The 25,382-nt window shown below is 39.4% G+C and overlaps 1 protein-coding gene across 4 annotated transcripts in view; it reads left to right on the plus strand.

Moving 5' to 3' along the window:
- Positions 1-25,382, plus strand: part of PPARA (peroxisome proliferator activated receptor alpha) — an 83,566-nt gene that overhangs the window by 19,645 nt on the left and 38,539 nt on the right. Inside the window, exons 6-11 of one of the 4 annotated variants that reach the window (XM_049821563.1) lie at positions 12,089-12,237; positions 12,727-12,847; positions 16,444-16,596; positions 19,367-19,436; positions 20,518-20,718; positions 23,160-23,286. The gene's annotated coding sequence lies outside the window, so the exon portion shown is untranslated. Of the gene's footprint in view, positions 1-12,088; positions 12,238-12,726; positions 12,848-15,539; positions 16,105-16,443; positions 16,597-19,366; positions 19,437-19,968; positions 20,018-20,207; positions 20,265-20,517; positions 20,719-23,159; positions 23,287-25,382 lie in introns of those variants that run through there. The other 3 variants (XM_049821562.1, XM_049821565.1, XM_049821566.1) reach the window with 3 other exon arrangements.

Consider the following 25,382-nt stretch of genomic DNA (forward strand, 5'->3'; position numbering starts at 1 on the left):
ATGGCTGAATGAATAGGGCTGGGGATGTTTTCATAACTGGATAGTAATGTCAGAGACTGCCTGACGATGCTGATTAAATTTAAAGGGAGTACTACGAGTAGAGATATTTCTCTCTATTCCTTATTGCATTGCTTTGTTTATGCTAACAGAAAATACCATTAAATCTAATGAATAAAGAAATGTGGGAAATCATTTAGGGAAAAATTAATACCAAGATACTCAGTAAAGTTAAACCAAGCTGGCTAACATTGTAAATTTAAAGTATATAACTGCTTTTGGATGTTTTCATTCAGAAATGGTTAAGGCTTCTCTACGCTCCTACATGAATGAAGTTACTGAACAGTGAATAAAAATATGAATTGATGGTACACCAGGTACTCAGTACTAATCTGCTGCCTGTTTCCCTGCTATGGAAACACCAAAAGTGCTATTTGGCTTTCTCCAGTTCAAAATAGACCCTATAGCATAGAAAGTGTCATTATGGTCACAAAACGGTAGAGAAACTTCAACCGCACAGATGATATACACTGACCTTCTTTCTACATGTAGCACCATTGAAATACAATCACTTCTGCACCTGCTATCAATCAGCCTACACTTCCATATATAGCTTTTTTTTTCCCTTAAAAAAATTAAGTTACCTCATACAAAGGCACCTTGAGGGCATGCTGTATTTCCACAAGGGAAGTCAGAGCAAAGTAGCTGATGAATTGTGAATTTACACTGAGCTTATTGTACAGTGTCTCTCCATGTTGATAAACCATTAGTTCACTTCAGTTTAATTCACTCTGAGCGTGAATTAAGTTAAGGTAATTATGGCCAGCTGACTCATAGATGAGTGTCCATAGAGAAATTATATATGCTCGAGTTACATTCACATTAAATTCACATCTTTTTTTGTTAATTCACTTTGACATCTTGTGTAGGACAAGCCATTGGGTATCTTAGGCTTGTGCCAAAGCACCTTGAAGATAAGGAAGGAGATTTTGAACTAGTCTCAACAGACAGAAGAAAAAATCTGATTCTCAGAGGCTTCTAGATTACAGAATTTTTTGGATCAAAAAGAAAACGTATAAATGGCTCAGACATAAAAGGGTGTTTAAATATAACGGTGATAATTTAACTTTTTTATGAGAAACATTAAAATTAAACAATATAGTACTTGGTCTATACCCTTCTCAAATCAGCGCTTGTCAGCCATAAAGAAAACCACGAATTTACCCCTATTATGTCCCAATTAATCTGATCATTTAAATGGGCTAAAATATTTGCTATCATGCCTGTTTTTACAGAAATCATATCTGCATATAGTTGTACCGACTGTTTTTAATGTACAAAATTGAGTCGTACATAATTTCATTTTCATTTTGGCTTCAGGAAATAAGCACAAGTTATTCTAACTCCAACTCAAAAAAAAATGACCCTTTGAAACTGATATTTCTCCAGGCCTCCTGCAGATATGTCACCATCACATTAAAAAGACTGTATCAGTGGTCTGAAGGCTTCACAAAGCTGTAATGAAAAGTAAGTTTAACCTTAGCTTGCAGACAATGTCTTCGGTTTAGGAGAAAGTTTGCATAAACTACTGCTTTGAAATTTAATCTTATGGGGGGTTAAAAACAAGACTGTTGTTTCTCATGGAGGGGATTTACTATTTGGATTAACCACTTGATTAGAAAGGTTATGACCTTTGTTTATGGAATAGCTTATGTATTTTTAGCCCAATAGGAATGAAAGCTTTGATGTACAGAGTGCTGATAGTGAAGTATGTATTTTCACTGGGGAAATGTTATGTGTCAGTTGAGGAGAAGGAATGAAGTCTAATGAGGATCCAAATGTGCTGGTTAATAACCGTATGTGCATGGAGGGGAAACAACCAAAGCGACAAACTTACCAAAAACTACCTATGTGAAGATATAAAACCTGTTAGAATATTGCTATATGTCTTTTGGAAAACCTCTTTTTGGAAGAACATGCATACACTCCTTAGACATGGTAATAAACTCTGAAGATTCAAGAATAAAAGTTTTGGAAGCAAAAATATCCTGGAATCTGAACTGGGATCTCGATAGAAAAGATAATTAAACAAAAACTAACAAAGCAACTAATGAAAGGTCAGGCTCCACTCCACAATTCCAGCTTACTCTCTAACCACTTTTTTCCCCCTTTCCAACTCCCTCACTTCTTCCACATCAGGTATGCTTTACAGTTATTCGTGAGATAGCTGCCACTAGAGGTCAGATGTTTATCATTCTCTTTAGTGTCATTAATAACCATTACTGCTGTAGAGTTTGAAAATAACATCACTGCAAACTGCCTAAAATTATTCTTTTAGTCATTTATATGCAGATATAAATACAAAAGAGAAATCAAACCAAAGATAAATTGTGAATTTACGCTAAGTTTGTGTTCCTTAGAAATCAGAGTACTTAAAATTGTTAGAATTTCGTGTAAGAAATTTGTAGGTTTTAGTGTGCTACATACAAAGATGAAATTTCCTAACATGCAAAGAAACATTCATTGATTTGAGTTATTGCTGTACAAAAATAATAGAGAAGCTATAGTTTTCACATTAGTAGTGGTGATGACAATAATTGTTAGATGCAGTATTTGTACTTTTTGAATTGTATACAGCATTTTTTTACAGTAATTTGTACCAGCCCGAAGTAGATGAACATGCTTTGCTTTTGGTGACGGATGCTCCTGTCCCTTGCATTTAGACTGGTAGTGTTCTGATAGGTGAACAGAGGGATGATGTGGACCTAGCAACGTAGACCCCCACAGTCTGACTTAGATTCAAAAAAATCAAGTCCTCACAAATTACCTAAAAATTGGCAACCAAATAGTCAAAAGCAACACAGATTAGTGTTTGCCTAGTGATCTGGTCTCTAACCACTGCAAAAACGAGTAGCCAGCTGGGCAGGCAGCACAAGCATAGGAACAAATCAGCTACTTTTCCCCCAAATGAGGGATACTGGAGAAGTACCTTTCAGCATAGGGCTGACAACAAAGGACATGGAGCTAAAGGGACTAGGGGAGAGGAGGTGACCAGCTGATGTTCCCATCACACAAATACATGGGAAATCAAACTTTGTTTTCTGGCATGCATACAATGAATGTATATATAGAAGTAGTTCTACTAAACTAAGTCCTTAATTTTTCCAGCTTGCTCCCAAGCTCTTTATTAACTATACAATTGGTAATACTGCCTTGTATAAAAATAGAAAGAATGTAAAAAGTTTATTGGGTTTGGTCTTTCCCAATGAATGCTGTGAATATTCATACAGACTATCACGAATGGAACAGTCATTCCAGGTCCAAATATATAATCTTTTCACATATCATGAACATAGATATTTTTTTATACAGGATCTTAACATAATGATTTGCTGAGCATATCAATTGCTCAGAAGTGCCTAAGAAAAATCAAGAATTTAATTTGTTAAAATAAGATGCTCTTTAAATCAATTAATAAAACAGCACAAGGCGGTGACATCACTGCAGTTGTATCTAGCTCTGCAGAACTCCACCTATGCTATTGCATTCCCAACACCAGGTCTCCATAGTGATACTCATTAAAAGATCTTATGGTGATGCCATCTATAGGCCAATGGCATGCGATAGCCTGTGCAACAGGTATTTAGTAAGCAGCTTTACAGTCTCTTGGAAACACATGCAGACTACATCCAACTGATTAATGGTGTTTCTTAAAGGACCAAAACAGCTCAGGAAAAGGAAAGAAACTCCCCACGTAGCCTTCTCTTTCATGAAACTATTCTCATGACATGCACCTGTTCTACAGATCTAAGCAAGAGCAGGTTTATTTGCTTTTTACAGAAGAGGTAAAAAAATCACCTTTGCTATCCTTCCTTTGTTAAATAAAACAGTTGGGTTCAATATTTTGTCAGAAACCATTCAGTAGTAAAAAAAAGAGCTCTAGGCTATCTGTATGCAGCCTTTTGGATGTGTGCTAATCAGCCAAGCATCAGTGCCAGTCCAGCACTTTAAACTTCTGGTTTTGCTAGCTTTTCACTGGAGACATTTTTCCCCAGGAAAATCTGGAGGAAATCCAGCTTCTCTTTTTAAAATATATTCCACCTGATATGCAGAATATCTTGTGTAAAGTGCACAGAGATGATCTTCAAAGCTTACTTTTTCCTTCACTACCTCTTTCAGAATGCAGTAAATTCTCTTACAAAGATTTCTGTGATGGGAACAGCAATCATTATATATGTCCCAGAACACAGTCTTTTATTCATTGTCATCACTGTGTTTTAAAAATATTTCCAGGTGTTTGAAATACATAATTTGAATTTGTGATTTAATCTGTACCTCCATGCAAAATTGCAGGGGACCTTCAGTGCAATGTGTTAGAACCCAGAGGGGTTGAGGGGTGGTATAAATTTCATTACTGAAAAACTCAGTGTTGACTCCGAATTTTGGAGAGATGCAATTTTATCAGTTAAACAAACACAATAATTGATTAAACAGACAGCTTTTAAAGGGCCTTACTCTCTTCTCAAGTTAGTTACCCTCTTGTCCTTCCTAGACTTTCTCCTGATTTGTGTTCATTTTGATTAATAATCAAGCTCCAAAACAATGGAAGACATATTGAAATTACCGTGGAAAGCCACAAACCAGAAATTAAAATAAACCTTTATCATTTTCAAGATGATAATTCCAAAAATTGCACTTTTCCTCTCAGAAATGTAGGCCACTTCAGAATCTATTTGCAAACCCATTATATATATATATATATATATATTTAAAAACATTCATCACAGCACCTGACTAACCTCAGGGCTGCTCTAGAGCTCAGGGGAGCTCTGTGATACATCATTCAGATTACCAGTAGTTAAAAGGTAAACCTGTAATCACGCTGTTAGCTGCTGTGACACAAGGGAACATACAGAAGCAGAAGTCCATTGCTCTTGATGGCTCAAGATCCTTCTAATTCTAATAAATCCTGATTATATTTTAAATTTGCTTTTCACTTGGTAAAAGGATTCCTGTAACTGCACTAGTGTTTTACAGAGAGGAAAAAAAGTGTTATAAGAGCATGGCTCCGCTATAAGATAAGGCCCACCATGACTATTTGATTCAATACTGCATCTATCTGAAAGTCTGGCTTTTCTTTTTAATTTTACATGGAACTGCACTCTTAAAAGGAACAATACAGTGAATATTCAGACAGCTTTTATACTCACCAAATCTCTGCAATCAGTGAGCTTTAGAGACAGTGCTAAAATCAACCATATTCACAGGTGAACTGTGAATTTTGTTAGAGATTTTAAGCCTTTTTCATTAAAAAAAAAAAACAAAACACACAACAAACCCAAACACCCCCACCCCCCACCCCCCCACCAAAAAAAAAACACCAAACACGTGGAGATGGTCATTTCCTGGAGTTACAGTCCCAGAAAGGAATGTAAGAGTGATTTTTAAATTGCAGAAATTGAATCAAGATATCAAATCCACATGGCTCCAAATTCAGAGTCTGAACATTAAGAGACTGTATCCTAAATTTCTTTGTGTTGGGGCGTGTTAGTCTCCCCTCTCTTCAAGAGACAGATATGCTTAACTTTTCTTCTAGGGGTTATGATTCAGGAAAGTAAGTACACCATAGGCTCAGAACATCTTTCAGGATCTCGCCCAATATGACAAACTGCAAACAATATCAGAGATGGATTGTTGCTTTTTCTGCTACAAAGGCCTCTGATGATTTTGGAAGAAAGAATAAAAATCACAAAGCTTGGAGTATCAGTCAGATGGATTAGGAGTGGGGAAGAACTGTGTTTAATTGGGGTTTTGAGGGGTTGGGTTTGGGGTGGTTTTTTTGGTAGAAGTCTTTTCATCCTTGTCCAAAGGACAAATAGATGTTCCTATAAGTAGCAGAACAGAAAAAAGGGTGCAAGTTGTTTTATGTCCAGTTTTTTCTAGTCTCTCCACGTTGTTTTCAACATGGCTTGGTGCAACGTAATCACTGGTACAAAAGTCCACAGTTACTCAATGTCCGTTTACTTCATGCAAATATTTTTGTTATGATGGAATCATTATTTCAGAGGATGGCACAATTGTCGTGTTACTATTTTAAACTAGCTGCTGGTAATATGAAACTATTCACAGAGTACTGTAGAATACTACTTTATGGTTTGCTAAAACTGGTTTTGATGACTAAGTCGCTCAGATTCTGCTGTCTGTGCCATAAAGCTTTGTCTGCTTCTGAGAACATCCTCGGAAGAGGGACTGCAAAATTTGTTGCAACCAGAAAGTAATTTAAACAGAAAATATTTCATATTTAGGTTTAAATAATTTCCAGGGGGGTATTCTTTGTTATTTGTACAGTGAAAATTTTATTAGAATTAAAAAAAATAGAATTAGTTTACAGGAAATCACCTATTTGTGTTCTTGTAATGCTGTAAGACAAATGCAAGGAGAAGTATTTTTAAATGCAAGGAGAAATATTTTTAAATGAGAGAAAACTGATTCTATTAAATCTGAAAGTCATTGTGTGCTTTCCAGCAAGTCTGAAGATAATTTCAGTAGGTAGGCACTCATCTTCATTTTGTGCAGATGGTGCTTGTGGAAAAGTCATGTAAATATGCTGAATGTTAAAAAGTCATTCTAAAATATCTCCTGTTATATCAAACTCCCATTAATTTGTCATCAGGCCTGAAATCTCTTCAATACATCTTGTGCGTGGTTTTTAATTTTTTTTTTTTAAATAGTAAATTTTTCCTAGCTTCTGAAGCACCTTGGTATGCCCTGAACTGTTATAGCAAGAAATGCTTATCCTCATGGACAACTTTTCCGTTTGCTTCTTAACAGTACCAACATCTTCTCTGTATCCAAGCAGAAAAGCAGTTAAGAAAGAGAAAGTGGCAAAAAGCCACCTCATTTATGGTGCCAGGACAAGGAAAATAGTAACGATACAGAGAAGATTATGAAAGAACTGCAGTTGTTACACCGCAGTTAAACCCAGTGCATGTGATAGATAAGCACGACAAATTCAACTGGAAAGAGGCAAAGTTGTGAGTTTCTGAAAAGCAGCAGAAGGTAAAGCCTAGGGAATATCAGGTAAAGAGAAGATATATATCCTAATTATTAAAGCATTCGTAGCCCCTGTATTGAGCAGCTGCTAGGTGCTGTGGAGAGTATGGCAATGTCCTTACAGCAGTATGTTACAATACAGTTTCTTTTGGTGCTCCATGGATGTAATTTCCATCCATGTTGTAGAGCTGAAAAAGACGTGCTTATGGATCCATCCGGGCTTCACTGTGCACTGTCTCATGTGGGGTCTGAGGATGTGTTTTGCCTAAGGTAAACACAAAAGTTTTTGTTGTTTTTTCTTAATTATTCCATACATGCAGTCCTTGTAAAACCTGCAGTAGCTAAATTCACTTTGACTAATATTTAGAGGTATGGTTTGAAAAACTCTTGAGTACGACCTCTCAGTATTCTTGGCGAGCTCTGCTGTTTTCTGCAGGACTGAATTCTTAAAAGAGATTTTATGATGAGGACTATACCCTGACGATACGCTTCTGAGAGTGAGCAGTGCAAGGTTTCAGTGCATACTGGCAAACAGGAAGAATAAATTTGCTAACACTAGATGACTGCACTTTGTAAAGCTGAGCCACTGCAGATAGTGGGTTTGGGTTGCTTTTTTTTGTTTTTATTCTGAAAAGCAATGCTTTTTAAATCCATTTAATACTAGAAAGGTTAGTATAAAGCAATGTGTTCTATGCTTCTGCCTTCATCTCTCTGTAAGTTCTGGCACAGTTTTTTGGAGGCATGTCATTAAAAGGTGAATATATATAAGAAATATATGCATCCATATATGTTACCCCTGAGAGAGGAATTATAACTGTCTTTGTTACACAGTCTGCATAAGAACTGACCTCCCATCAGCTGTCTTACAGGCTGTAGTTTTGCTGTGTTGACCACTGATACTTTTTAGAAATGACATGAGAGGAAGACGAGAACGTAACTTTGCTGTTTGTTAGGTTTTTTAAAATAACTTTCTGGTTTTGTCTCTCTTCTACACTGGTGCATCTGGCAAGGCAAAAATAAACACAATGCTTTTATCTCACAGAACCCCTGAAGAAAGAGATAAAACCTAGTCATTTTGCTCAAGTGCTCACAGGGTATGGGATGGACAGGTTGCATGACACTAATACAGACTAAAGGGTAGAAGTGTCAATAGCCATCCTGCCTGCAGGCTCCACTGAAAGTTCTTCACTGTCAACAAAGTACAATTTGAAGGTCTCCATTTCTTTCCTCCATGATATCTCTGCATCTGGTAATTATTTTCCTTTTTCTTATACCAGCTTCCGACTCCTGAGCCTCAATCTGAATACCACCCATAAAAATTGATGAAACATGCTAAGTCCAAAGTAGTGTTAACAAAACATATGTGCCACATCATGCTTTTATCGTGACCTTTATTGTGACCGCTGTGTTCCCCCACTCTTGCTGGACATTATCTCCTGCTGTAGCATAAGCTCCTCCAGGAGGAGCTATCCCTTTATTTGCTGTAAAGCACTCTGCTCTCCCGTGATGAATAAAAAATAACTAACAACGGTGGGTTACAGTATGCACGGCATGAAAGACGTGGCTGCCAAGAATGAAGGCTTGATCCTCGCGCTCCACAAAAAGAACGGCTCAGTGTATTTAGCACATTGCTCCAAGTGATTAATCCAGCGAATAAAGATGGTGTTTTTTTCCTAAGGCCCATGAATAATTTTTAAAAGTAAGTTTTAATTCTGCTGGAGCAACAAAGCCTTAGAGTTGAATTACCTCATTTTTATGAGCCCTGATAATGAGTTCTGATCAGGAATGGAAAACCAATATAAAATAGTAGACTACTGTATCAAACATATTTGCTCAATAATCTTTTTGGTATCCAGGAGCTTATCAGAAACCTCGTATCAGGTACAGGCTGCTCTGGGTACAGCCTGTTGTTTCTCACTGGAACAATACCCAGTTCAGCTACCCAAATTCAGAAAGCTGCAAACAGATGTATATTGCAAGAAGCATTCAGTGTAGATTTTCATACGTTTGTATTATCAAACTTCTCTTTTAATTCAGGGTTTTTCCCTTCACTATGGAGTAACTCTACCTGGTGGCTATTTAGTGAACAGCCTTGCTGGACTCAGGCCCATTGGACACTATTTAACATTGTTTACAGAAAAGAAAAGCAGGGCCACCAGATTAGCAACCAAATCTAAAACTGATTTCAAAGTACATTGTCCGGTAGTAAAACACACATATTTCAAATTTATGGACATGAGTGGATATCTGAGAAAAACAAGAAATCAACCATAATTTATCCAAAGACAGCCTGATTTTCATGAACCATGGGAACAAATAAAATGTGAATACCTTCCAGAAGAAAACACTGTAGCTAGGTCTCAAAGGTAACTAAAATCTGACTATATTAATTTAACATCTCTAGGTATATTTCTAAATCAAAGCATCAGTAGTGTAATATATATACATACCATCTGTAAAGTTTCTGTTTCTGGAGTGAAAAAGCCAATGTAAGAGCTAGAAACAGAAAAAATAATGAAAAAGGTTAACTGTTCCAACCGGACTCTTCTAGGAATTACAGAGTTTAAAAAAAATATCAGCATCGTATTAATTTTTTGTTTTTAATCAGAGATTAATTGTGTTTTGATTAAGTATATTTTTATTCCCATATTCCCATCTGATTTCTTAAAATGTGTAGTTCACCTTTGTTTTCTTAATTATATTTCCCTGTATATAGTTAATGGGATTGATAGTGGGATAATGACTGATTCAAGTCTTTGTCTTTTCTCTAAGAGCAAATGAAAGTTGTTGCATTGTCATAGGATCTTTAGCTACATATAGGCAAAAAGCACTCTACAAAATTAAGTGAAATGATAAGATTTTGCCCCAAAGAACTGAATACTCAGGTAAATGGGAGCAAGAATTCTAGTGTCATTATATTGATAGCAGTCAATGAAGAGTTGACTAATTAAAAAAAAAAAGTTTGTGAAACAAATAGGGGTTTAAGGACTGATATAAAGATGACAGGAAAGGACAATGGGTGCTTATGAAGAGGGACATTGCCCCAGTCAAGGGGTTTGCAGATGGGAGGGGGGTGGGGGGGTGGATGGAGAAAAGAGGAATAAAACTAATATTGGTACTATGGGAAACCAAACAACCCAATAGTGATTTCAACCACTCCTTGATCTACCTTTAAATATCCAAAGTGAATGGCCTTTACCACCTTCTTCCAAGGTGTAGTTTAACAAACTGATGTAACACCTTACAGCTGCAAGGGAGAAGATCTCACTTCCTCCTGCCCTCTTCTGAGGTCCCCTCCTCACCCTTGTGCCTGCTCTGATGTTTGGTCGCTCCCAGCTGAGTCAACTCACTAACCTACAGAAAACTATCCAGTCTTTTCTGGCAGGTTAGTGAGTCTCACTAAGGGGTCTGAAAAATACCAAAGCCCAGAGAAGGTAAATGGTAGAGCATGGCCTGAAGGAAGGGGTAGGAGCAGAGAATGGATTTTCTGTTTTCAGCAATGTTGAGCAGCTACACTGATGCTATCCCACAAGATACAGTCCTGTAGCCTGCAACACCTTGGTTTGAGGATTTCTTCCTGACTCAGTTTACAGTCTTAAAAGTAGGCTATGGCATTACCCTTTATAAGAAAAAAAGATGCATTTTTACTTTGTGTTGTTATCAGAGCTTTACTGTGTCAAAATAAAAAGACTTGGGTTAGTTTTTACTTCCACCAAAGCACTTGTCTTAGAGCACAATAATATGTAATAGTTAATCTAACTGTAAAATCTGAAGTGGAGAGACAGCACTTGTAATTCTACTACCAAATAATTAGGTGATGTCAGCAGACTCACACCCTTGGTTAATCTAGCCTCATTTACCCCATAATAACATAACAGTGCCTTGCCTTCACCCCATTTTTTCAGTGGCGCAGGTAGCTTGCTCGATGTATGTTGCATTAAAGTTGCTGTGTGTGTGCGCGCGTATGCATGTGTGTGTGCGTGTACAAACCTGCTGACATGTGGGAGAGTGCAGGGCGCTTTATCTTTTACATAGCTTCAACAAGTAAACTCCCAGAATGTAAACATTTCAAGATGAGACATACAGGGTAGGTATACAGTCAATTTTTTTTTCTTTCTAGATTAAATAGAAATAAATTAGAGGCATGCTGAGCTATTGGATACATTTGAAAATCCCAGTCTGGTCATTAAACAACCATTTGTATGCTGAACTCCAGGATAAACAGCAAATATTTTGTGTTCTTTGTCAAATATTTGCAGAGTTTGCACACAGATGATTTAGGTAATCAAAGAAACTGGAATCAGGTAGCATGACTCAAAATGGATGCAAAAACTCTATGATATAGCTCTAATTAAACACTCTTGTATGATGCGTCGTGAGGACCAGCACTGGTGATCCACTTGGTCCTGTTTGGGAACCTTTGGGGTCTCCAGCTATGGCTGTCGAAGCAGGGAACGCAGACAACAAGAGTATGCAAATCCTGAGAGGTAGGCAGCTGGCAGGAGACCAGCTTTGGAGTATTTGCTGCTTTACTTCCAAACATTATGAATTTTGTCTGCCAGTTTCTAGAGCCAAATGTGGCAGCAGGCTGAATGTTAACTCAAGTCATAAACAGGAGGTAAAAAGGGAGAAAGGAAGGGAATGAATATATGCAAAATTAATAATAATTTTTAAAAAATGGGAGAAGCCTTTTAAAACAACTCAGTTAAAAACTAAACATCTGGTGACACTATTATGCAGAAAAGCAGACTTCAAAGGCCTGCTGCTCAGAAGTCCTTGCTGTTGCCATTTTTAAAACATATATCCAGATTTTTATTCTGGCTCTTGCTGCATTTGGAGTGAGTGAAATTATCTGAGAAAAGAAGGTTTCTTTCTGTGTTTTTTTCTTTTAACTGGCAAGACATCAGCTCAGGGATTATTATGAGGAAAAAAAATGTTTGGAAAATACACTGACTATTGCAAATATTATAGGAAAGCTTTGGAAAACATGCTGGATTTGCATCCAGCTCTGAACGCAACAATTTTTTATTTCTTGCAGGTTTGGTATCAAATTATTTCCATGAGGTTTCAAGAAGTGAATGAAGCATTTCAGGCACAGTTTCCCTAAAGAGAGACAGGTCTAGCTGCACAAGGATCTGTCATGTGCAATTTTGTTTACTTCTGCCTGTTTGCTAACCTCCAACTTCAGTGAGTCACGATATTTTTACTACCGTGCTATCCATTCCATAGGCTTTAACACACTCCTCCACTTAATTATTAACAAAGTCCAAAGGTATCCACCCCTCTCCCACACAGATCTTCCAGCTAAACACAGCTCTGAGACCTCTTCTTATTTAAAATTGTTCTTTACGGTTTGGATAAATACAGTGTTAGTAGTTGAAGCTTTCGTGTTGCTGAAATGATGTCCTTCCCCAGTTCTCCAAGCTCAGAAGGCTTTCAGTGTTACAGCTCCTGCTGTTGCTTACATTCCTCATGTCCAAACAACCAGGACTTGCACATGCTTCAGTCCTACAGACATCTTCTGGCTTTGCTTCTCAGGATCCAGTTGAAAATCACCCCTTTTTCCAGGATTCCCTATATTCCTGTAGCCACCTTCTAACTAAAATAAGCCCTTTACTCTCTTTCCTTATCCCTCAGATCACCCACTACAGTCATCTTCTCTGTTTCTTTGGTCAGGCTTGACTGTGGTTTGATGCCAGGCTGCTATAAGAGGTAATGCAGATGGAAGGAATCAGCCAATGCTCCTTCGTCACAGCACGCCACCTCTCCAGGACGCAGGGGGTGTGCCGTGAATTAGGTGAGGAAATAATTTTTATTTCCTGCTGCCCTTTTTTACTACTTTTATTACTTTTATTATTTTATTTCTTTTCAGTGGAACAGGTCCCCTGATCTGGTTCACAGCACGGCCCTGTGAAGAGGTGGAGTTGGGAGAATTGAGGAGTGGTGCAGTATTGCATGAGGACAAAAAAGGTGGAACAGGTTGTTGGGATGTTTCTGAGGCCACAGGATCAGAAAACTGTGGCCTTTCTGCTACCACCCTGAGATGAGTCTTCCCCCAATTTCTAGCAAGTAACAGGCTTGTTAAGATATCACAGCACAGTAAATCCGCATGAGTTTTCAAATCCCATCTGACCTCCCTCTTCTGTGTTATTTAACGTCTTGTTTGCAAATTATTTTATCAAACACTTTAAACAATTTCAGAAGTACAGTCTTGCTTTAAATAAAATCTGTGTAGGACTTAGTTATGAGCTGTTCCTGTTCACACAGCAAAGCCAACCAGCGTAAGGAATAGCGAGAAATACTTGGACGAGAACACGGACAGCTGAAATGTGAAGGAAAAATTAGTACCTGCAAAGCATCAGCCCAGCTGTATGTGTGCTGCTTTTGTTTAAAAATCTGACTTGTAGATACGCAATGATTGAGCAAAGAGCCCAGAAATGAAATATGACTGTTCTTCATACAAGGCGGTTCTAGCATACACTCAGTATATCAGTAGTGAATGCTGAAAAAGACTGGGTGTAGCATGGTGAGTGTTAGTCATGACCTGGAAACAGGGTAGGAAAACAATTTAAGCTGAATAGTTACTCAGCTAATTGCTTTGAGTAAGTCTCAGATTTACACACCCTAGAACCCAAATTCAAACTTTTTACTTGATAGTATGAGAAAAATACTTGTCCTTTCTCCAAGGGGGGGTGGTGGTGGGGAATCTTAGGGACTTTATAAATCTGCATTTGCAGTAGTACAAGCCAACAGGAAAAGAAACTGCTTGCATTAACGATCTTGAAGGACTGCAAAATTGTGATTAGATGAGCTCTGGGAAATGTACTGGCATGTATACAAAGTACCATTGCTGCCCCATGGGTATCCTACCTGCTCACCACGTGCTACCAGTCTCAAAGCAGCATGCAACTTGTACTTTCCCTTTAATTGCCTCAATGAAAAAAAAACCAAAAAAAAAACCAGCTTAGCTTTTAACTCACCTTCAAAAGCCACTGGACTTTGCACCAAAACAAATATATATACACGTGAATTACACTGACTCTCCTTGGGTGCTCTGGCAATACCACAACTTTTAAAATCGCTGCATCTGCTCGCTAAATAAGCATGCTTACAACTTTGGTGCATGAAGAACTTGGTCTGAAGTGTACATACCTAGTATGGAGGCAAACATAAGTTCCAGCTTCAGTTTTAATTTCTGCACTTGGACTGAATTATTTACAAAGAGATGAGATCACAGAAAGCTGACATTTACATGTTAATTCCTTCTTGAAATCTGCATAAAACATGAGCAAAGTCGCAGAAACTACTGATGCTTAGATTAAGGCTACAACTGAGGCCAGACAAGAATAAATAAATATTGATCGAAGTATGCAGGGAGAATTTACCAGTTACAGTGTAAGCTAATCTAGGCGTGCTGCAGAAGTGTATAGAAGGACACGTTTTAAAGAAAACCAAAGTAGAAGTTGCTAATAATTGTGTTAAGAAACAGGTACCACCATACATTCTTTCTTGCTTTTTTTGTTCTTGTATGTCTTGGTAATAATATAGAACCTCTTCAGGGAAAGGGAAGATTTTCTGTATGATTGTTAAAGGACAGCAGGGAGAACACAGGGGATTACAGGAAAGAAGGCTTGGGAATTGGAAGCAGACGTCAGAGAGAGGTACAGAGTTGACATAAATAGTAAAGAGACTTGAGAGGAACTGTAAAAGATAGCTTTTGCTGGAGAGGGGGAAGAATGGAGGCCAGAAAAGGTGTTGCAATAGTCAGCTAATGAATAAGATATGAATCACAGTTACGGTGGTGATGACAGGGAGAGATTTTAAAGATGTCGCCCAGGAAGAGAATCTCAGTGAGACAGATAAAACACCTAATGTGAAACTGAGACTGGGGAAAAAGAGGCAACAAAGACTTCATTGAGCCAACAGAGCAAAAGTAGGAAGAAGTGAGAAGCCTGGATAAGAAAAGGAACTCTTTCTTTGAAATAGGAAACATTCAAAGAACACTCAGTAAAATAGTATTTCAGTAGAAATAGTATTTCAATAGAAATACAGGCATTGATAAATTAAAATGCATTAAGCAATTAAATGAAGAATTAATTAAATTAGGAGTACCTCTATTTCCAAGAATAATAGGAAAAAAATTTACACAGGGGAAGAAACTGTTATCCCTTCAGTGACACATCATGGCAAGTACCATGAGCATCAAAGGAAGGAGCAAAAAAGCCAAGTAACAGAATAACAAATCTTCTCCCTAATTCAAGATCCCGAGCAGTGATTTGTTTTCCGAAATTGTGTAATTTTATTACACTAAGTCTAACTGATTTTTTAGCAGTTCTCAGGGACAATAAAACCATAAATAAATCTGCTAAATCCTGCTGAATCTGGTAATACAATGTCCAGTACAAAAAGAAATGTATGGAAAGGGAATTTTACACTGGAGGAAGAAACGATTCAGGTAAGAAAGGGCGGGGCACGGCAGGGGGGGTAGGCATGTTGGAAAAGAACAGCACAGTTGAGTCTTAGTCCCATAAACTGTTTTCAATTTGTTAGTTTCCCCTATGGTTCCTTCACATCCTGCAGAAGGCTCAAGTGTGGGCTTCCCCTTAGAAAAAGCTTGGGGGGAGTACTGTTTTCCCCCTCTCTTTCAGTTCACCCTTAATGACTGCATCCTGCATTACTGTAAGAAAGTTGCTTGCTCACTGCTAATAGTCTTTCTTTAAAGAACTTTTGTACTAAAATGGAGAAATGAAGCAGCCTGACAGTAATAATGAGGGGGGGGACGACAACTGTCACATTAACAAAATGTTAATTCAACAATTCTCAACATTGCTGCCAATCATATAGCTACCCATAGCGATGATGACAACACCAGCATAAGAAGAGTATCGGTTATTAGAGAAATTCTAAATATTCTGGGTTAAGGGTTAATTGATAACTTTAAAGCACCTTCATCTTACATGCAACTGTTCTTAGTCTTTTTGACCCAGGAAGAAATGTACAGACATCTGGCATGTTTGATCTTGACACTCTGACAAATAATGAATTATTTCACTAGTAAGTAAAGAGTAATGAGCAAAGTAACTTCCAAATATGGATAGAAATTATCTGAATAACTGAGTCCGTACCTTCCATTGATGGGGTGGCATGGTAAAGATCTCTAACAAAAATTAAATATAAATAATAACTTTAATTGCTTGTTTTGTTGGGCAATATAATATCAGCTTAGAGTTTTAAAAAAAATATATCCAGTGATGTCTAAATAGTTTTGTGGAACATTAGACTTGTGTAAACCTGTAACTCGCATCCTGGTTCCATCCAAAACCTGTCATACTAAAATGAGGCAGATGAGCCTCATATGATTTCTCTTAAAATGTTTTCATTTATCACCTTTAGTCTTAGAGCTTCGTTCTAATCCAGGAGAGAGATGTGCATCTAAAAACAACCAACCCTCAAAACGAACCTACCCTAAAACCAACAACACAGCAAAGTAGCATGGATGTTTCTGTACCAAGACTGCTATGCTGGGACAGAGCTTCATAATGAAAGGTCAGGACAGATAAATCTCACCGGTCTCCTCTGTTTCACCAGTTTGCTTGGTTTTGTTGTGGTTTTTTTTAAAGGGGGTTGATTTGATGAGAGAACTGCTCTTTTAACAATAGCTTGCATAGTGTATGCACGTAACCCACGTATTAACTTAAATAAATCAGATGTAATCATCTCCTGTTCATTATCACATGGGACTGTTGGCTTTGACTTATTGTGACCAGGCACAAATGGGCAGGATTCAGCATGCACAAAATTATAAGCAAAAAGTCCTAAATTACTCTCGAATAATTTTCTATACTTCTGTTAGTGACCTCTGTTCATAAAACTTGTTGTCTTTTGACAGTCTGGCCACTTCTATTCTTTTAAGAAGAGTAAATCAATAATATTAAAATAATTTTTATTTAGTATATGTTAGTTCAGTAAAACTTCAGTAGTCACACAAAGAGAAACAGGACCATATGTATACTATTTCAGCTTATAAAATGCTGGCTACGATGCTTGGTCTCTGCAGTTCCTTTTCAAATAAATAGCTAAATGGGAAGGCTGTATTTTACTTATTATATTGACTTTGTTAGGGAAGTCTTTCATGATGACCCAGCAAAAATGAGGCACATTGTCTGTTAAAATTTCTATCATCGGATCAGCAAGAGAAACCACAGCAAATATTTGAGCACGGGGTCAGCCCACTTCCTGCATTTTACCCATAGTTGTAGGAGGTGGCGAAGGCACTGCCAGTTTTTGCTGGTATAGTCCGTTTCCCAGACTTCTGAATGAGTCTGTGCTGGCTTGGATCTGCTCATCTGCTTCCATGGAAGTGTTACGAGAGACTATATCTGGCCTTTAAGTAAACAGAAAGGCAATTTTGTTTTGCAAATGAAAACATTTTGTGACAGCAATGCTGCGCATGACTGTGGAGACCTCTGACAAAGCCAGCTGGCTACTGGAAAGATGGAAAATCAACGACTGCACAAGTCTGGCTGCTTGTTTCACAACTGTAGAGCTGTTAGGCAATAGTAATATGGTTATTGCATATTAATAGAATATAACACTAATTAAAGCTTATTCCAGCTAAAAGCCTAGTAAATAATCTAATTTCTGATTCTAAAAGCTTGCACATTTAAATAGCTAATGGATGTTTATGATATTTAGTATGTTATTAAGATTTGAACTGCGATACAAATTTACACAATCCAGTCAGTAATCTACACTTAAAAAGCACTTTCGGTACAAAAGAAATCAGTACGGTCTCCCGGGTAAATATTTTAAATGCGGGATACATTCTCCTTCTTCACTACAGATGTCTTCTGCAACACCAGCCATTTTTATGGAGAAAATGTATGCAGCTCTTCTCCATGTCTGGGATAACACAGTCCTCTTCACTGACCACACTGTAGACGGAGGTTGCTAGGAGTTTGGTTATCAGGAAGCGTGGGATGGGGAGCCCACAGCTCATAAACAGGAAACAGCCCACAACTCATTTTAAATTCCAATAAATATTTTGTATTTTTACTGCTTTTGGGACAGTGTTAGTGTGCGAGCCAGGACAAGATGTATGAAACATCTACTTGCCCCTCAGAAAAGCTAGCCGAGCTCGACTGCTAATATAAAGCCTAGACAGCCTGGCATGCCTCTCACTGGCAACAATGAAGCCCTGATGTGGTGAATCCCCCAGAATGCATGAATTCCCAAGGGAAAAGCCTGCAATCGTACCAGGATCTTACTTTTGAGAACTGTACTGCAGCGCTTGTATAATGTGACCTCCGGGACATGCAATACAAGCACACGTGCAAAGAGACTTCCTAAATCCAGTCTGAAAGTTCAATATGGAAACTCAAACACAAGTGTCCTCACTCTCCACAGCTTCCTTGACAAACAAGAGGTGAAACATTTAATTGCTGATCACATCCCCAAAGAAAACCAATATGTATTTGTAACTGCACAGAAGCTTATTCTGTTTGGGTATGTTTGGGGCGGGGAGAGAAAGAAAGAAAGAAAACCAAACTGAATGAAAAGCTCATCTGCTCAGATAACATCTTTTATGGAAATAGTCCCTGATCCTTGCTGTCAGCTGAGCTCTGTTACACACAGGTTGTGAGGAAATAAGTAGGTATTAAAATTGGGAATTAACTTTCTAAATCAGCCGATTCTTGCAGCACTGGGTGTTGGCCTGGCTCGGGACAGACCTTGGAGCAGCACTACCTATTGAAAAGTCGGGCTGTGACCGGAACTGGCTTGAAATAGTCTGAAAAAGCCTTAAATTACTGTGAATGTGAAGGCTTTCACTAGCTTCTGTTTTCTGACGTTAATACTGCTTTTTATTGGTTCACACTGAGGCACGCTTTCTGGTGGTTTTTCAGCCTCTACCGTTGCTGTTGTTCCTGTATGGAGTGCTGCAGCATCCAGTTCCACATACTTAACCCAAAGGTTGAGAAACGTATGGCGTGAAATATGGTGCTCACAGCAGTAGGGGCTGACCCTCCAGGACAGCCTTCCCCTTCCTTCCCTTCCGGGCCTGTCTTTCTGAACTGCCACAAACTAGGTCTCCATTGAGTAAAAATAAGCAGAAGCTGCACATGTGTTTGTGCTTGGTACATATAACACCTGAAATGGGTCGTGGCGGTTTCTCTTCCTGGCACCCGTGTTATTGACTACTTGGGTCAGTAATAAAGTGTTTGTTTGTAGGGTTTTCCCCCCCTGAATGGAGTGAGAGCGTGAAAGTGGAAATGCAATTATATGATTAAAAAAGGCTGGTGATATTTTTTTTGTACAGCAATGACCACAACCATGGGGATCATCACGAAACGTAATATACACGAAGCAGCCAAAGAGCAGACATGGAGGTAGGGGAGAAGCTAACCCCCTTTTAAAACCACTGTACTTATGCTTCTGGTTACCTTTCCAAGATTTAAAAGCCTCGGGAAGCCAAAGGTCCGTTACAAAGCCTTCTTCAGGGGGTTTTTGCTGGGTTTTATTCAGGATTTCGGGCTTTGCTCTGTAGACGTGACCCGCAGTAACATCCCGAACAGCTTTTCTCAGCCGGCCGCACTCAAGGAGAAACCCCCGCTCACAGGGTCCGCCACGGCTACCTCCGCACCATCCCCTCAGGACCCGAGGCTTTGCTCTCCCACCCCGTCCCCTCAAGCCCGGCGGGGCTTTATTCACCCTTAAAACGGAAAGCCTCGCCGCCTCAGCCCAACGGCCGGCACGGGGCTGCCTCCGCGCGCGCCGCCGGCACCGGGAGGGGGGCGGGGTGTGTGTGTGTGGAGAAGGGAGCGCGCGCCCCCGCGCTTGCGCCCGGCCCGCGCCGGTCTCTCCCCTTCCCCAGCCAATGGCGCGCGGCCGTGGCGGGAGGTGTGTGCCACGAGCTCACTTCCGGTACCTGTCACCCCGCCGCCCGGAGTCAGTCAGGCGCAGGACCGGGGTACTTCTCCCCTCCCCTCCGCTCCCCTCCCCTCCCCGGCCCCCGCCCCGCCGGCCACTGACAGCGCCGGGCGGCTGTTGCCCCCCGTGGCCGAGGCTGGCGGCGAGTAGAGCTCGGCGCCCCGCGGGGCCGACGGCGGAGCGCAGCCGGGGACGCGGCGGTGCTTGTCCGACCCGGACCCGGACCCGCTGCGCCCACGGGCGCCGAGCGGCTTCTCCGCCTGCCCGCGGGCCGGCAGTAATGCACGGTATTGCCTCAGGGGCGACCCGACCCCCGTCCCCTGCGGTGCGGAGGCTGCCTGTGTCCCGGCCGGGGCTCCGGGGACCGAGGCGGGGGGGGGGGGGGGAGGCGGTGGGAGCGCGGCCGGGTGACGCCCCCGCCTCGCTAACGCGGTGGCGGCTTTCCTAACGACCTGTCCTTTTTCCTTCTCTTCTCCCCCTCCCTTTCTGTTTATTTTTTGTTATTTATTTATCTGTTTATCTCGTCGCCGCGTTTTGAAGCCCTCTGCGAAACTCCGGCGGTGGCAAAGGCGAGGAGAAGGAGTTAGCCGGCCTGGGGAGATGCTGTAGCTGTTCCTGCTGCTGCCCTCGGGCTTCGCGCCAGCTGCCCCGCCGTCCGGGGACCGCGGTGGGCGGCAGCCCGGGGTCAGAGGGGCGAAAGGACGACCGAGAGCCGGCCCTGGCGGAGGTTGGCGTTTGTAGGTAAAGAGCGATCTTGGAAACCTTGTGGGGAGACTTCAGGGTGCTGGGGTGGTGGCGAGGGGAACAGAGGAGAAGACGGTGTCCTGTCAGGTAAGGTGCCGTTTTGCAGCTGTCGTGTCTCTTAAACGCAGCACGTGTGAATTGTCCTTAACCTGGTTTGAGAAAGGAACCTGGGCGCCTGGCAGAAAGTACGTGCTTGGAGGTGATCTTTATTGGCTTGGCTTGGCTTGGCTTGGTCAGGCAGGTTGTGCTTTTACCAGTCGGTTGGTCAGAGGAGAGTTCTGTATCCTTGGAGTGAGGAGTGGGTCAGTGGCAGCTCCCCCTGTGTTTGCTTTTGTGGTTTGATGAGAAAAACATGTTCTTGATTGTCCCTACGGGGCTGTCCAAAAGCAAGTGAAAAAGAAAGCATTCAAAAAGTTAATGGGAAGGAGTGCTAAAAGGTACTGCCTTGTATTCCTGTTAAGATCAGCATAGCCTCACTGACACAAGTAGCTGTTCCTAAGCTCTCTGGTGGAAGAAGTGTGAGTACAGGATTCGTCAGACAGGATTATCTGCAGTAATGATGTTTGGCACTTTGGTGGCATTGGAAGCCTTAGTAGTACTGCACAAATAAAGACGTTGCATAAGTTTTGTTGGGAAGGAAAGTTTTAATCAAACTGTACGTGTATTACAGAACGTGCACAGACTTTCTTGTTGGCATCTAGCACTGATTACTGGGTTGAAATCCATGTGGTCTTTGCAGGTAGCAAAACTGATACGCTATAAAAAGTGTTTCCTTCATAAATTCAGAATCACTGGCTCAATATTGAGGCTGCCTGGTCTCATGCTGAAACTGACGGCAGTTGTGGTGCATGTGATGTGGTCACAAGTCTACTCAAAGCTAAACCAGTATCATAACCTTTGTTATTTGGCATGAGCTATCAAGCAGCCATTGGCTCTTAGTTACTTGTAGTGGCAACTTTTTTGGATTTTAAGTAGGGCAATGTAGTGTTTCAGAAGGATGAGAGTGTGCGCAGACCTTATCAGAGGTTTGTAGAACTGCGTAGCCAGCACGCTCCCTTTCTTTTCCCATGTTTGGAAGGAACACTTGGCATAGTCCAAAAAAAAGTTCTTATCAATCTGCTGATGCCTTATATTGACTGTCATCCTCTACAATCAGGTGGCATAGGGAGTTTTGGCTACCTATTACAAACCCGTACGTCCTGAAAACCTTGTGGTTTTCTCACTTGCTTTTCAGTCATTCTTCAATGTCTTCATTTTCTATTCATACCTCGCAATACTGTAGTCTTCTTAAAGGGCATTATGAATTTTAAACCATGGAGAAAGGGTTGCATTTCAGTTGTGATTTTGTGCCGTTATGCCTTTAATATGTGTTGAGTGTTATAAAAATATTAGAGAAGATAATGACCTACAGGAGAGTAGGTTACATGGCCTAGGTTATTCATCTTGTTCTAGAAAATAGATTATAGTGCTCACTGTTGACCCAAAGTGGTCAAGGAGGGCAATGTAAATTTTCTTAGTATTTTTTTTTAGAAGCAGTTCTTACTTCAAAATTGCAAATAGCACTATTTTTCTCTTTACTTTGCATTAGCTTACCTGCTAAGATTTGAGTTCTGAGTTCTGTTTCTTTTGCACATGGCATATTTATTGCAAGGCAGAAAAAAAAGAGAACACCATGCTTGTCTTGGAAAATAAATGAAGTTGAATTCTTATTTATTATAAGTACAAACATATTTTCTTACAGCATTTTTGAATTTTAACATTTTTTATTTAATCTGACAGCTTTTGCAAAATCTCTCTGAATCTTTAACTTGTTCGGTTTTTATTTGAGTGGACAGGGGAGTCAATTTAATCAAACCATTAGCCAAGTATGCTTTTTTTTCTTTTAACAAACCTTATAAAGTATATAAAAGTAAAATCTCTGCTTTTGGGGTATAAATGGTACTTAAAAGGCCAATTGCAAAGACATCTTGTGGCGCATGTGTGTATGCACCTCGCAAACTAACTACTCTAACAGTTTGTCCACACAAAGACTCAGACATTTGGGAGAATGCTCTTTATGAGTAAAAATATTTTGTTTTATAAGAGATAATTAAAATAGCACAAGGCTTTCACTGTAGTGGTCTTAGTTGAGTGCTCTTGAATTTTTCTAGTATGAAGAAAAAAGATCAGAATGATACTGGAGTGTACCAGTTATATACCCTAGTTAGCTAGATGTCAGTGTAGTCCTGCTGTAAAACTAGGTGTTGTATTAAAAGCCTCAGTCATTAAAATAACTATAGCCCAAGTGAAATGACAGTGTTTTTTTCTGAAGAATCATGAAGAAATATGAAAAAGCATCGTATTACATTATATCAATATAAAATTAGAATAGTAAGCTTCCGGCAATTTGTTGATTTTCTTTTTTTTTCTTTTTTTTTTCTTTTTTTTTTTTTTTTAAGAAAGAATGTCAGCAGCTTTTTATTAATGAAGCACTACTTGTTATGGCTGATGTGCGTATGAAATGGAAAGGAAACAGATTCCAGAAAACAACTTCTGTTTCAACCTTGCAAGATGCAGCATGAAGTGGTGAGTACATACATGGACTGGGAGCTATCTTGGCATTGTTTTTGAACAACTAGATAAGAAAAAAACATTTGAAGCAGAATTTCTGTAAAGAGTGATTAATGTATAGGAATGTATATCTGGCAAGGAAAGAAATCTGAGCAAGTAGTGCCAACAAATAGATGATAAATTGAAAATACTAGCACAGTCAGGAGAACAGAGTAAGTAAAATTTCCTCATGTTCTGATATCTATTGCTGTGTTAGACTTCTGCGTAAAAGTTGTATAAAGATGTTATTCAGCAGAATTCTGAATTCTTAATATTTTAGGAGTGCTCAGCATTTCACATTAAATATTGAAAGACTTTTTTATGAAGTAGAATGCTGAATATTCACCGAATGAAAAAGTACTTATCCGGTAAGGTTAGGCTCTAAATCATCACTATCCTCAGCATAAAACTAAAATCTCTCAATCTTAGAGTGTGATATGTGGCATGTTTTAAAAACATTAAACTGATATGAGGGCATTGTTGTGTGACCAGATTGCATGTGGAATTGAGATGTTGCCAAATCTGATTCCACTTCCTCATACCAGTTCTCATAGTTTCTGCTTATGAAACAATATTTATTTATAAGTGCATTGCATGTGTCTTTTAAGTATCTAGGAAGTATAATTTCTGTGTCCAGTGAAGGGCTTCACGTGTACAGATTAATACAAATTATAAAATACAATTCATTGGTATTCTAATCCTGACTGAGGCTTGAGTTGTTACGTGACTGGTTTACGTGGTTTTTTGCTGTGTTTTAAAATGCTGTAAGCATAAACTGTAGAAATTTTTTTTACTTTGCAGATTGAAAGATGAGAACTACCAAACAGGCATAATTTGTTCTGTGGTACTATATTCATCTAAATTTATTGTTTTAAGTTAAGTTGTCTCATGCCTGTGGAAACACTAACAGTACGAGACAGATTCGCAAGCATTTGGCAAATTACCTATCCCTTTCTAGAAATGATGATATACTATCATGGCTTTTAAAAAGTGTATAAACTAAGAAATTATTCCTTTAATCTTTCCAAATAGTAAAAGAAACTTGTTCAAAGATGTGTCTGCCTTGAACTCAGAGTAGTTAGCAGCTACTGAAGTTGTAAGGTTCTTTGGCATTTGTTTCCAGGCAGTTGAAATACATGTGAAAGTGAGTTAGTCCAATATTTTTGTGTTTCATATTTTCATATCTCATTAGTCTATATTCAGTTTGTTGATAAGTATGTAAAAGGAAACCAGAGCTGCTGTTTGGTGTGCAGATTAACTGCTGGTTGAGTAACTTCTTACTCATCTATGAGTGTATAATATCCTGGAGCTGAGAGCATTTATTGTTGTGAATAGTTCAGAGTTTGTTGTGTTTTGCTTGGAAAAATGGTACCACAATCCATCCTAATCTTACTTAAATTTAACAAAAGCATGGATCATTTGAAACTATTATACAGCCTATGATTAAGTTTTGGAGGCAGGGCTTACTATCTTGTTGTATGTATCCATGCATCCAGCACAGGTATGCTGTCTGAGTAAGTTCTGTTATCTATCTGCATATAGACTTGTATTACCATTCATTTTTTGTTATGCAAATAAAAGCGCTGCATGCCTGTTTTGTTTTAAGTAATTATTTACTGGAAATGCTCGATACAACAATTCACAGAAGAAAGCACTGCGTTTAAACCAGAGTATGAATGTTCAGATGGTAAGAAAAGCTTTTGTTTATTTGCAAAATCTATTTGAAAATGAAGACTTGATTTACTGTTGACATTTCCTAGCCTCCTGTTAGTGTTACTGCTTCAGCAAGGAAGTTATAAAGTACATGGCATTGGAGTCATGGTGCAGGTTCATATTAAACAAAACCAAACCTTCTTGCATCTTTATTCAACGTGTATGGAAAATGTTCCCTGGAGTAGTAAGGCTGAGGAATACAATACAGAACCATTTGGATTTGAAGGCAAGGAAGAGGGAGAAGGTGGGTGTTGCGTCAGCAGGCTGCTTTGGAGACTCCTGGATTTATTAGCAGACAGTGCTTGACGGCGTTCTTTACAATAGGGCTGATGAATGCTCTATTACGCTGGTTGATAAGT

Source organism: Accipiter gentilis, chromosome 18 (genome assembly GCF_929443795.1).
Source record: "Accipiter gentilis chromosome 18, bAccGen1.1, whole genome shotgun sequence".
Classification (NCBI taxonomy): domain Eukaryota; kingdom Metazoa; phylum Chordata; class Aves; order Accipitriformes; family Accipitridae; genus Astur; species Astur gentilis.